General features: G+C 39.2%; 1 protein-coding gene across 4 annotated transcripts in view; it reads right to left on the minus strand.

Moving 5' to 3' along the window:
- LOC109892925 (double C2-like domain-containing protein beta) overlaps nt 1-11,033 on the minus strand; it is a 303,986-nt gene extending 292,953 nt beyond the window's left edge. For 3 of the 4 annotated variants that reach the window (XM_031826820.1, XM_020485811.2, XM_031826817.1), the window contains exon 1: nt 10,759-11,033. The gene's annotated coding sequence lies outside the window, so the exon portion shown is untranslated. Of the gene's footprint in view, nt 1-2,662; nt 2,776-10,758 lie in introns of those variants that run through there. The other variant, XM_031826818.1, reaches the window with a different exon arrangement.
- Nucleotides 11,034-12,312: the final 1,279 nt, after the last annotated feature.

Consider the following 12,312-nt stretch of genomic DNA (forward strand, 5'->3'; position numbering starts at 1 on the left):
CTTTCTATTGTTCTGTGGCGAAATCATGGCTGCAATTTATGGAAGATGCCAAAACCTGAGATAACAATAGATGGCTAAGTAAAAGATAGGCCAGTGGTTTCCATCTGTGGAAAATTTTCCCTAAATCAATGCTGATGACAAATCCAGCTCCAGAACCAGCTGGCTAATATTTTGATTACGGTCTAGTAAATAAAACAAATTAAAAAACAGCAACAGCAGATAACATGAGCTTGCTTGATAAGGTTAGTAAGATAGCTAGCTACACCGACAGCTGTCAGTGCCCCATTTGTTTATGTTTATCAACTCCACGTGGAAATTCCCAAACAGGTATAAGTAGCCTTCACCATTCTTTGGAGGTGGAAACTAAATGTAAAATTATGTAGAAATAGTGGCAACAATTTGGGGCTGTCCTTTAAGGAGAGTTGAATTCAAACTAAAAACATTTTTTTTACTCTTTTCGAAAACAACACTGATAAAACACTTGTGAAAACCTGTACACTGCAATGGGCTTCTAAAGGTGATTGACATGAGCTGACATCGGCAGTAACATTTACAGCGAAAGTAATTTCCACAAACATTGGGGATATTGCCTTTAAAAGTACATCATTGTGGGCAGGTCGTTAATCTGTTGAATTGAATCTTGTTCCGGCCTCAGGCTACATCTCAGTACACAAAAGTAGCAACCTGTCCTCGCTTTTTATGTTTCATTGGCACTAATCGGAAAAGACAGGGCCGTTGAGAAATACAGTATGTTATAAGTCTTCTAGAAACTGACCAGGACAGGATCGACTTTAGACAACTTAAAAATAAAATTTATGAACACAGTATAAAAAGTCAATCTTTCCCATCGCTAACACTTACAACCTCCCTACAGATGGGACGATAAAAGGAAAATTATCGACATTGACATCACTAATTGCAGGCATTTGATTAATATCATTCATTACGATAAGTAACCTATATTAGAGAAATGTGGGGTTTGAAATGAAATAAGTTTGCTAATAACGGTGACCGTTAATGGGACAATTGATGGCTACAACCATTAAAACAGTAGTAGTAGTTTAAAGGATCATAAAAAATAAAAAACTGTGGTGCCAATTAATGTTAACCTTTCCATTTGTCGTTATTGCAGTAATTTAGGCAATTTATCGCGTTATGGATTTTGTCCATATTGCCCAGGTCTACTCCCCACCACAAACATTCTCTGGCAATAAGCGTATAACGCCATGTCATTGAGAGAAGCCACTATGTCCTTGTTTATGGCTGAGCAATTAACTCTATTTACATTTCCAACCCACCTAATGGCCTTTGTTCCACATTAGTGCTTTGGCATCAGGCCCAGCTGACTACATTAAGTATGGTTAGAGCAAAGCAAACAAACACAGCACAATTCATCAGGACACACACACACACGTTTACAGGTTTCAGACTGAATATGCCAAGTCAGTAACCAGGTTGACATCCAACCATTTCATTTGGATTAATTACCTGAGGTATGAAAAAATTCACAACTGGGCCGATGAAAACAGGAAATGTTGGTACAAATTGTTCCTTTGACATGGTAGGATATTTTTGTGTCTGTAAAATTAAGTATGTGAGAAATGGCAGTGGAAACACATTTATTCGCAAATATTGATATAATAACCATCATTTTGAAGTAAACTTGGGAGTCAAACAATGACATTGTCACATCTACCCCTGCTCCTCCCCTCCAGCATTCGACTTTGCTGGTTTATTAACCACCTGCCCTGGCTACCCATCATTATGCACACCTGTGCCTCATCATCAGGCACACCTGGACGATCACCTTCCTGATTACTCCAGGAGAGAGAGTGTGTGATATATATATATAAAAAATCACCACTTTATTCTAAGAATGTGAAATGTCAGAATAGTAGTAGAGAGAATGATTTATTTAAAGTTGTATTAATCAACATTGGAACATTTGTTTCGGCCAAACGCTATGCCACACCCACGGACGTTATTTTCTTCTCCCCAATTAGTCTGGATCTTAGTACCTCCTCGACGATTTCTAGAACGCAGACAGATGTTAACCGTTCTGATTGGTTCCAGAAGCTGATGGGTTGGGCCAGGGCTAGAACACATAAGTAAAGCAGCGTTTTGAAAATGTGTCATTGGCTTTGATACTTGGATTGGTTTGATGATCCAATTGCTGATGACATTGTTTTGCACAACACCCCTCATTTAAACATCACTACAAACGACTTCAACGATGGCAGTCTCAGACTGAATTATGAAGTGAACAGAGCAGCAGATGAATTTAGATTGAGTCATCAGGCAACTTGAGATTTACCTCAAATTTCAGTGCACGTATTGAATCCCAAAGGAAGATTTTTTACCAACCAATTGGATTCATTTTCTAATCTATCACAGGTCATGAAACAGAGCAACATTAAAGCAGTCATCAATGGCTCTTATCTGGCAGTAATGCCTGACATTCACAGTGCACCTCAACCTAATCAAAACACTCTTTCCATGAACTAAACTACAGTGCTTTAGCTCTGGGGTAATCACTCGCTGCATCTTTTCATGGGGAAAACCTGCCTTGGCATCTGTTCAAGACAACCCAGGTCCCACACAAAAACCACAGCACAAAAGATGTTGGCAAACAGAGTAAAATTAAGGGAGAGAAAATGTTTACCTGCAAAATCCCCCCTTCCTTTGAAAGAGCGAGGTCTATGAGAGCCGGTTAAAATCGCCTTGCAGTTAGATCGCCTTGCCACAGACCGGGCCTTTGAACAAATGAAGGCGAGAGCGAGGAAAATGAGGAAACAGTGAAGTCCGGGGTTGAGCTCTTATAAATAGTTCACAGTCTGCCTGCCTGACAGGCTGGACACATGACAGAAGAACAATTCCTTGAACATTCTGTTCCTTCCAAAACAGACTGCGGTGATTGACTGGGATAACAAAAGCCGTGCCATGGCTCTCCAGCTAACACCAGCCGCCAGGAAAAGGCTAACACGGTTACCATTGACATGCTCTTTCCAACAATTCTGAGAGACATTGATCTTATTTGGGGAGGGCTCTTTGTGCATGCAAGTCATTGAAATTAAATGTGACAGTGTTCCTTTCAATTATTGTAACTCGTCTGTTATTGTAATTTGCATGCCATGGCTTTAAGTGATTGAGGTTGAATGTGAATTCTATCTGAGGACCCAGAGGGGATGATATACAAATTATGCACTGACTGTACAAAACATGAGGAACAACTTTGCCCTCAGAAAAGCCTCAATTTGTTGGGGCATGGACTCTACAACGTGTCGAAAACATTCCACAGGAATGCTGGCCCATGTTGAATCTAATGCTTCCCACAGTTGGCTGGATGTCCTTTGGGTGGTGGATGGGAAACTGTGTGTATTAAACCAGCATTGTTGCGATTCTTGACACACACGCCTGGCACCTACTACCATACCCCGTCCAAAGGCACTTAAATCTTTTGTCTTGCCCATTCACCCACTGAATCACATACATACACAGTCCATGTCTCAATTGCCTCAAGGCTTAAAAAAAACTATTCTTTAACCTGTCTCCTCCTTCATATACACTAATATAAGTGGATTTAACAAGATCAACAAGGGATCATAGCTTTCACCTGGATTCACTGTCAGTCTGTAATGGAAAGAGCAGGTGTTCCGAATGTGTTGTACACTCAGTGTATGTATGTATCATATTAAATCTATTTTGATTGAGGTTGAATGTGAATTCTAACGGAGGACCCATACCGCACTGTGGTCCCAGAGGGATGATATTGTGGCCTATTCAAAACAGATTGCATTATCATCATTAGTCATTTAGTTCAACATTGGATCATTCAGAGATCCTCACTGAACTTCTGGAGAGAGTTTGCTGCACTGAAAGTAAAGGGGTTGAATAATTTTGCACGCCCAATTTCAGTTTTTGATTTGTTAAAAAAGTTTGAAATATCCAATAAATGTCGTTCCACTTCATGATTGTGTCCCACTTGTTGATTCTTCACGTAAAAAATACAGTTTTATATCTTTATATTTGAAGCCTGAAATGTGGCAAAAGGTCGCAAAGTTCAAGGGGGCCGAATACTTTCGCAAGGCACTGTATCTTGAGTAAATTCTTCCGGTGTAGGCTTACATAAGTATAGATTGCATTTTGATTACTGTTACCGTGTCATTTGGGTTGTTAATTGGATTAGTCCCAACATTTTATTATTTTTATTATTTGTGTAGGCCCACCTGTTTAACATTTTATTGCATTGTTAGGAGCTAGTAACAGAAGCATTTAGCTGCACCCGCTATAACATCTGCTAAACTGTGTATGCGACCAATAAACTTCGATTTGAGATGTAAAAAAAATTAACTATAGAAATCACATTTTTATAATGCCTACACACAGTACCCTGTATCAAACAAAAAAAAGTGTTATATTTGAGATTCTTCAAAGTAGCCACTCTTTGCCTTGATGACATCTTTGCACACGGTTGGCATTCTCTCAAATAGCATAAGAAAAGAGAAATGACAGTCCATCATTACTTTAAGACATGAAGATCAGTCAATACGGAAAATGTCAAGAACTTTTGAAGTTTCTTCAAGTGCAGTCGCAAAAACCATCAAGCGCTAAGATGAAACTGGCTATCATGAGGACCGCTACAGGAAAGGAAGGACCCAAAGTTACCTCTGCTGCAGAGGATAAGTTCATTAGAGTTACCAGAAATTGCAGCAAAAATAAATGCTTCACAAAGATCAAGTAACAGACACATCTCAACATCAATTGTCCAGAGGAGACTGTGTGAATCAGGCCTTCATGGTCAAATTGCAGCAAAGAAACCACTACTGCCACTAATTTTGGGGCGGCAGGTAGCCTAGTGGTTAGAGCGTTGAGCCAGTAACCAAAAGGTTGCTAGATCGAATCCCTGAGCTGACAAGGTAAAAATCTGTCGTTCTGCCCCTGAACAAGGCAGTTAACCCACTGTTCATAGGCCATCATTGTAAATAAGAATTTGTTCTTAACTGACTTGCTTTGATAACCCTTTCATGTGTGAGTTCCAAATGTCTCTAACAGTCGCTATGCACGTGATATTAGAACATTCTCTCCATTCCAGAATGTGATTGTTACGCAACAGTATATTTAATCCGCGCTGCCCTCAAACCAAGGCACTTAGCCTGTTTTTATTGATCAATTTCAAATTATTTTCTAACAGTTTGAATTGAAGTGGCCATGTTCTGTTATAATCTCCACCCGGCACAGCCAGAAGAGGACTGGCCACCCCACATAGCCTGGTTCCTCTCTAGGTTTCTTCCTAGGTATTGGCCTTTCTAGGGAGTTTTTCCTAGCCACCGTGCTTCTACACCTGCATTGCTTGCTGTTTGGGGTTTTAGGCTGGGTTTCTGTACAGCACTTTGAGATATCAGCTGATGTACGAAGGGCTATTTAAATAAATTTGATTTGATTTGAAGTGTGTTCCGCCTCATTCATTCACATAAAAATTATAATTTTTACTTTTGCGGACAATACATTTTTGGGACATTTCTGACCCAGACAAAATTCCAAGCACTTCCCAATTGTTTGCATGCATTCCGATTCTCGCATAGATTGTAATGGGCACATGTGTGTAAAATACTTTGAAGGTTGTACTGATTATGATGAGCTAAGCCAATTCCAGCTGTGTGTGGCCATGTTTGTTGACATACAATGCATTCTGGGTTTCACGTAAACGTCTGTTGGACCAAAGACATAACAAAATGAGGTGAGTAAGGGTTCATACATTTTTTGAGGTCTTCCAGGATATGAATGGTCGAATATGAACGATGGTGGACGACACCTCCCCTTGAACATGCATACTATTAACAGACCAAACTCATCTTGTCTCCTCTTACTATCTTTGGTTTCTGTGAGGGGGGAAAAAAAGGCATGCATTAACTACCCATCGTCGGATACTTTCATATTTCTAGAGAATGTTTTACTCAATTACTTCGATCAATGGTGAGCTCACCCGTGATATGATTAATTATAAATAGTAATTTCTATTAGCTAATTCATATTGTAGTTTGTTAGCGAGATTTATACAAAATGAGTGCTTGTGTTACGTCAATCTTTCCTCAGTTAGCGCTAGGACAAATGTAGCCTACATTTTTCTGGTTTGGACGATTGTGTTATGCTGTAGATACTCCTGTGAATGTCTGAACATTGCATCCAAAAAAACCTGCTCACATTGTGGACATAACTATGTAAGGACTGTTGTGCAAAATGTTTCTGGAAAAAAAAGTGGCCAGCTCAAAAGCTGATGTTGCTGATGTTGCGTCAATCGAAACTGGCCATTCTAAATAAGCGTTCTAATCACACCGGTTTGATTGTATGCTACAGGGGCCACTGTAGAATTATCACACCCGTGCGTTGGTATGTGTGAAAAGGTTAAATACAGATTAAATAAAAAATAAATACTAAAAGGACACCTATAAAAAGAGACTTGCCTGGGCTAAGAAACACAAGCAATGGACATTAGACCAGTGTTAATCTGTCCTTTGGTTTGATGGAGTCCAAATTTGGGATATTTGGTTCAAACCGCTGTGTCTTTGTGAGACGCAGAGTAGGTCAACGGATGATCTCCGCATGTGTGATTTCCACCGTGAAGCATGGAAGAGGTGGTGTGATGGGTCTTCGCTGGTGACACTTTCAGTGATTTATTTACAATTCAAGGCACACATAGCCAGCATGGCTACCACAGCATTCTGCAGCGATACATCATCCCATCTGCCTTGCACTTTTAAAAATTTAACTAGGCAACTGGTTTGCACTTGGTGGGACTATCATTTATTTTTAAACAGGACAATGACCCAACACACTGCCAGGCTGTGTAAGGGCTATTTGACCAAGAAGAAGAGTGATGGAATGCTGCATCAGATGACCTGGCCTCCACAATCACCGACCTCAACCCAATTGAGATGGTTTGGGATGAGTTGGCCTGCAGATTGAAGGAAAAAGCAGCCAATAAGTGATTGGCATGTGGGAACTCCTTCAAGACCATTGCAAAAGCATTAAAGGTGAAGCTGGATGAGAGAATGCAAAGAGTGTGCAAAGCTGTCATCAAGGCAAAGGGTGGCTGCTTTGAATAATCTCAAATATATATTTAATTGTTTTGGAGAAAGAAAATCCCTGTAATGAGTCGGTGTGTCCAAACTTTTGACTGGTAGTATGTATGTGTACTTCAAAATCATACAATGTGATTTTATGGATTTTTGTTTTAGATTCCGTCTCTCAAAGTTGAAGTGTACCTATGATAAAAATTACAGATCTCTACATGCTTTGTAAGTTGGAAAACCTGACAAATCAGCAGTGTATCAAATACTTGTTCTCCCCACTGTATATACACAGTGCATTCAGAAAGTATTTAGATCCTTTCACGTTTTCCACATTGTTACATTACAGCCTTGTTCTAAAATTGATAAAATGGTTGTTTTCCCCATTTATAAATCTACACACAATACTCCATAATGACAAAGCAAAAACAGTTTTATTTTTAAAGAAAAAACTGAAATATGACATTTACATAAGTATTCAGAACCTTTACTCAGTACTTTGTTGAAGCACCTTTGGTAGCGATTACATCCTTGAGTCTTCTTGGATATGATGCTACAAGTATGGCACACCTGTATTTCAGGAGTTTCTCCCATTATTCTCTGCAGATCCTCTCAAGCGGTGTCATGTTGAATGGGGAGCTCTGGCTGGGCCACTCAAGGACATTCAGATACTTCTCCCGAAGCCACTCCTCAAATCAAATTTTATTTGTTACATTCACATGGTTAGCAGATGTTAATGCGAGTCTAGCGAAATGCTTGTGCTTCTAGTTCCGACCATGCAGTAATATCTAACAAGTAATCTAACCTAACAATTTCACAACAACTACCTTACACACACAAGTGTAAAGGAATGAATAAGAATATGTACATAACAATATTTTTTTAAATCTGTTGTTCTGCCCCTGAGCAAGGCAGTTAACCCACTGTTCCCTGAAGACGTGGATGTTGACTAAGGCAGCCCCCCTCACCTCTCTGATTCAGAGGGGTTGGGTTAAATGCGGAAGAGACATTTCAGATGTACAACTGACTAGGTATCCCCCTTTCCCCCTATTGTGCGCCGCCCTTTGGGACTCCCAATCACGACCAGTTGTGATACAGCCTGGATGATGTTCTCGGGGACCTTCAACGCTGAAGAAATGTTTTGGTACCCTTCTCCAGATTTGTGCCACAAACCAATCCTGTCTCGGAGCTCTATGGATAATTCCTTCGACCTCATGGCTTGGTTTTTGCTCTGACATGTCCTGTCAACTGTGGGACCTTATATAAACAGGTGAGTGCCGTTCCAAATCCTGTCCAATCAATTGAATTTACCACAGGTGTACACCAATCAAATTATAGAAACGTCTCAAGGGTGATCAATGGAAACAGGATGCACCTGAGCTCAATTTCAAGTCTCATTGCAAGGGGTCTGAATACTTATGTAATTTTTTAAATATTTTTTATTAAATATGCAACATTTTCAAAAACCTGTTTCTCTTTATGGGGTATTGTGTATAGATTGATGAGGACATTTTTTTGGGATTATCCATTTTAGAATAAGGCTGTAACGTAATAAAAATTTGGAAAAGGGGAAGGGGTCTGAACACTTCCCAAGTACGTACGAACATACATATAAATAAAAATATTGGCCATGCTGGCAATCCAGCGTGACTTCTGACACGTTCAAGACAACTAACAACTCTGAAAAAATTTGCTGACTGGAAAAATACGTTTTGAACTGTCATCCAAGTCGGGCCTCTATCTCGAGTTTTGTCCTGAAGATCACTAATGTCATGATTCGACCTTGTTACTTCCGAGTTCTCAGTTGTCTTGAAAGCATCATAAATCCAGAGAATGCCTGACTTTGATGACAAAATCTTCCCACAAGAAGGACCGCAGCGTCACCTTCCTGTTCAAGTGAGCACAGCACAACAAGGGGAGTCCAAAATGTTTATATTTTATTAAACCTTTATTTAACTAGGCAAGTTAGTTAAGAACACATTCTTGTTTACAATGGCGGCCTAGGAACAGTGGGTTAACTCCCTTGTCCAGGGGCAGAATGACAGATTTTTACATTGTCAGATCGGGGATTCGATCAGTTACTGGCCCAACGCTCTAACCACTAGGCTACCTGCCGCATACACACGTCTTGTATGCTGCTGCATAAATTATGTAATATGCCAGGGAGATATGTATACTGTCGCTAAGTAAGTAATACTAAGTGTATGTTATGTAATAACTTGTTAGTAGCCCATGTGCCTCACCCAAATAATTTGTTCCCTTTCCCCCTCATAACTTAGCCTACTGTTCTGACTTGGTGATGCACATGTAGCCTATAGCCTGTTTTAGAGAAATATCATCATCGAATATTGCAAGCGCTTTCATGGTGTGCTTATATGCCCCCTTTATTTATCCTATGGTTGTGACTTGGTTTACAGGGAGAATACTGTAAGAACGGCCCATGTTCTGAATTCTGTCGCTATTCATTTCAAAAGTGCTGAACAAATAGTTGTATTGACTACTTCTGTCTTAGCTCGCTCATTAATATCTTAATCAAAATGTTCCGCTCATCGTTCCCTTTGAATTGTTTGTACATCTCAATTGTCAGTAGAAACCACATTTGTTTTTCTGGCAAGTCAGCCATGTCAGCTATGTTTTTAAAAAGACAGTAAATGAGGCTGAATTAACTGTTTTGCTGTCAGACAAGGCTTCACTGAATGCCAACTGTAGCAGTTGTAAGGATTCACTCCATGTGCTGAAAAGAAAGCTGTGCTAGTTTGACAGCTTTATGTAAGCACAAACATTTTGTGGGCACCGTTTGTCACTATTATTGTGCAAATAATGTATTGTTTAGTGTTGTGTTTTCCCCACCAAGATTTACATGCTAAAATTGCCACTGGGTGTAATCATTGTGTCTGGCAACAGAAATCGTTAACGGTTTAAGAACCAAACAGAACGAACCTACCTGAATTAGTCCATTATGAACTCTCATTTCTGTTGCAAAATGTTTTCCGTTTGGAGTATAGGTTTCTGTTGCAAAACACTTTGCAGGAAACGAAACGTTTTGCAACAGAATAGGCATAATAAATAGACCCCAAGCGTTGCATAGATTCAACAGGGGTGTATTCATTCTGGAGAATATGTTGCTAAAAGTGTATTCAACGGTAGCAAACAGAACGGATAGGGACCTACCTGCATTTGTCCAATATAAACTCTCGTTTTGTTCAGTTTGCTTAAGTTTGGTTCTTAAACGGTGAACGGTTTCCGTAATGAATACATCCCAGGTATACTTCTAACAGATAGCTAATCTACCTGCATTAATTGCTTGTTTCACCATGGAGTGGAGTGGAGTGGAGTTCAGTCCGATAAAACAACCTAAGCGTGACGCGTTTCTAGACAAACATGTTACCTATACAGTCAGCTACACAGGATTCAGTGGCTCTTGTGGTTTACGTACCGTACTAATATGATGCATTTTCTACGCTCTAAACTAGCCTTTCCATTTGAAAAATGTATTGTATTGACATTTACATTGCACTCAAATGTTCAGGCAGCTATTATACTGATGTATGAAAATGACATATGTTGGCTTTTCTAGGCCCGTGTGAATGTTTGTATGCATTCAGGTATTGTGCACAATGTGCCATAAATTGTAGCTCACAAAAAACATTGCTTTAGCTTCCTATACTATGAAGAGGTTAATTTATCTTACCTGCGTGTCCGGAGGTTATTAGCGGGTCCTTGCAGGTTTTCTCTCTGCTCCAGCTGCTCCTGAAACTTCACGGGAACTCTGGTACCATAAAAACACATCAAATTCAGGGAAGCTTTGGAATCTGCGGTGGACTTTTCTTCTGTTTCCTCTAGCCAATGTATTCGAAGGGATATGGGAATGGGATTTTTTTTGTGTGTCACAGGGAGCAAACAACAACCATGCAGTGCTCTCGTGCTTCCTTGTTCAGTTACCTTACCAGTGTGAAGCTAGCCACAATAAGGATTAGCCACATCAGTGGAATTTGCTGTTCGCCTTCAAATTAAAAGTCACCCATTGAAAGTGATTCAAACGGATACAAATAATGGAATCATGCCATATTTTGACTAAATAATGTTACACAAGGTCGGAATGTTATCATAAAAATACAATAATTAGTTAATTTGACGCAAAAAAATATTTTGAAATTGCACTGTAGATGTATTAGACTTCAGAATTGCATTGAGGCATACTTATGTGCACTGTATAGCCTAATGGAGATTGCACTCATGAAATGGGGTATCAGCCTACTCAGTGACATGCACAGAGCAAACTGTGTAGAGTTTACACAAATATTAGCATATTAGCTCTTATTGCAGGACTTTGATTGTGGGAAATCACCTTCTTGAATTGATTATAAAGCCATTGCGGTCATCATAATTGTGTATAATGCAAATATTGTATTTAGTGCCTCAAAGTATATAGAAATAAACATGTAAATTAAACATTAAACAATGTGTCCACAAATATAATAAATACATCTCTAGTCTGAATACATAAGTGTGTTCACTAATAGTATATATACATTGTTTAGTGTTTAATGTACATGTTTATTTCTTAATAATCACTCTGGGACCTGTGGTGCAACCTCTGAAATCACCATACTATGTTACAAATGAAGAAACATATCCTATAAGTATGTTCTACTATGTCAACATTTAAAAATGTTGACTTACATATCTCAAAATTTCAACTCATGCATAATTATTTTTGATAGTATCTCAAAATTTGTAGATAGTATTGACATAAAAAAATATTTGGGTGTCAGGAATTGGCTCCCATAGAAATCACCAAACAATGTTACAAATTAAGAAATATATCTTATAAATAGACTGATAAGGAGTTGAGAATGCGATAAAAATAATTTGCGAGACCAGCAAGTAGCGGCGGCAGGCTGGATCAGCACGATCAGGACTCAGGGGGGTAAATGACAAACAAGTAGTTTGTTGTCTGTAGCTGGCCAGAAATATAATCTCTCTTTTCACCAAGGCAATGTTGTTCAGTACAGTACAATTTGGTAATTGATTCGGTCATAACAGGTCTTGCTAGAACCACTACAAGCCAAGCTATTTTAGATAGCTAGCTTAATTGTTTACTATACCTAAAATGCACTGTAGTCTAATGTTATAGCTAGCTAGCTAACTAGCATCAGTGCCTCTCATTACGAGCAAAAATTGATACATGTTTTGATGATGATTTCAGAGAGTAAAGTAATGACTTTGGCTTTATGACTGTCAT

The sequence above is a fragment of the Oncorhynchus kisutch genome, linkage group LG6 (assembly GCF_002021735.2).
Source record: "Oncorhynchus kisutch isolate 150728-3 linkage group LG6, Okis_V2, whole genome shotgun sequence".
Lineage (NCBI taxonomy): Eukaryota > Metazoa > Chordata > Actinopteri > Salmoniformes > Salmonidae > Oncorhynchus > Oncorhynchus kisutch.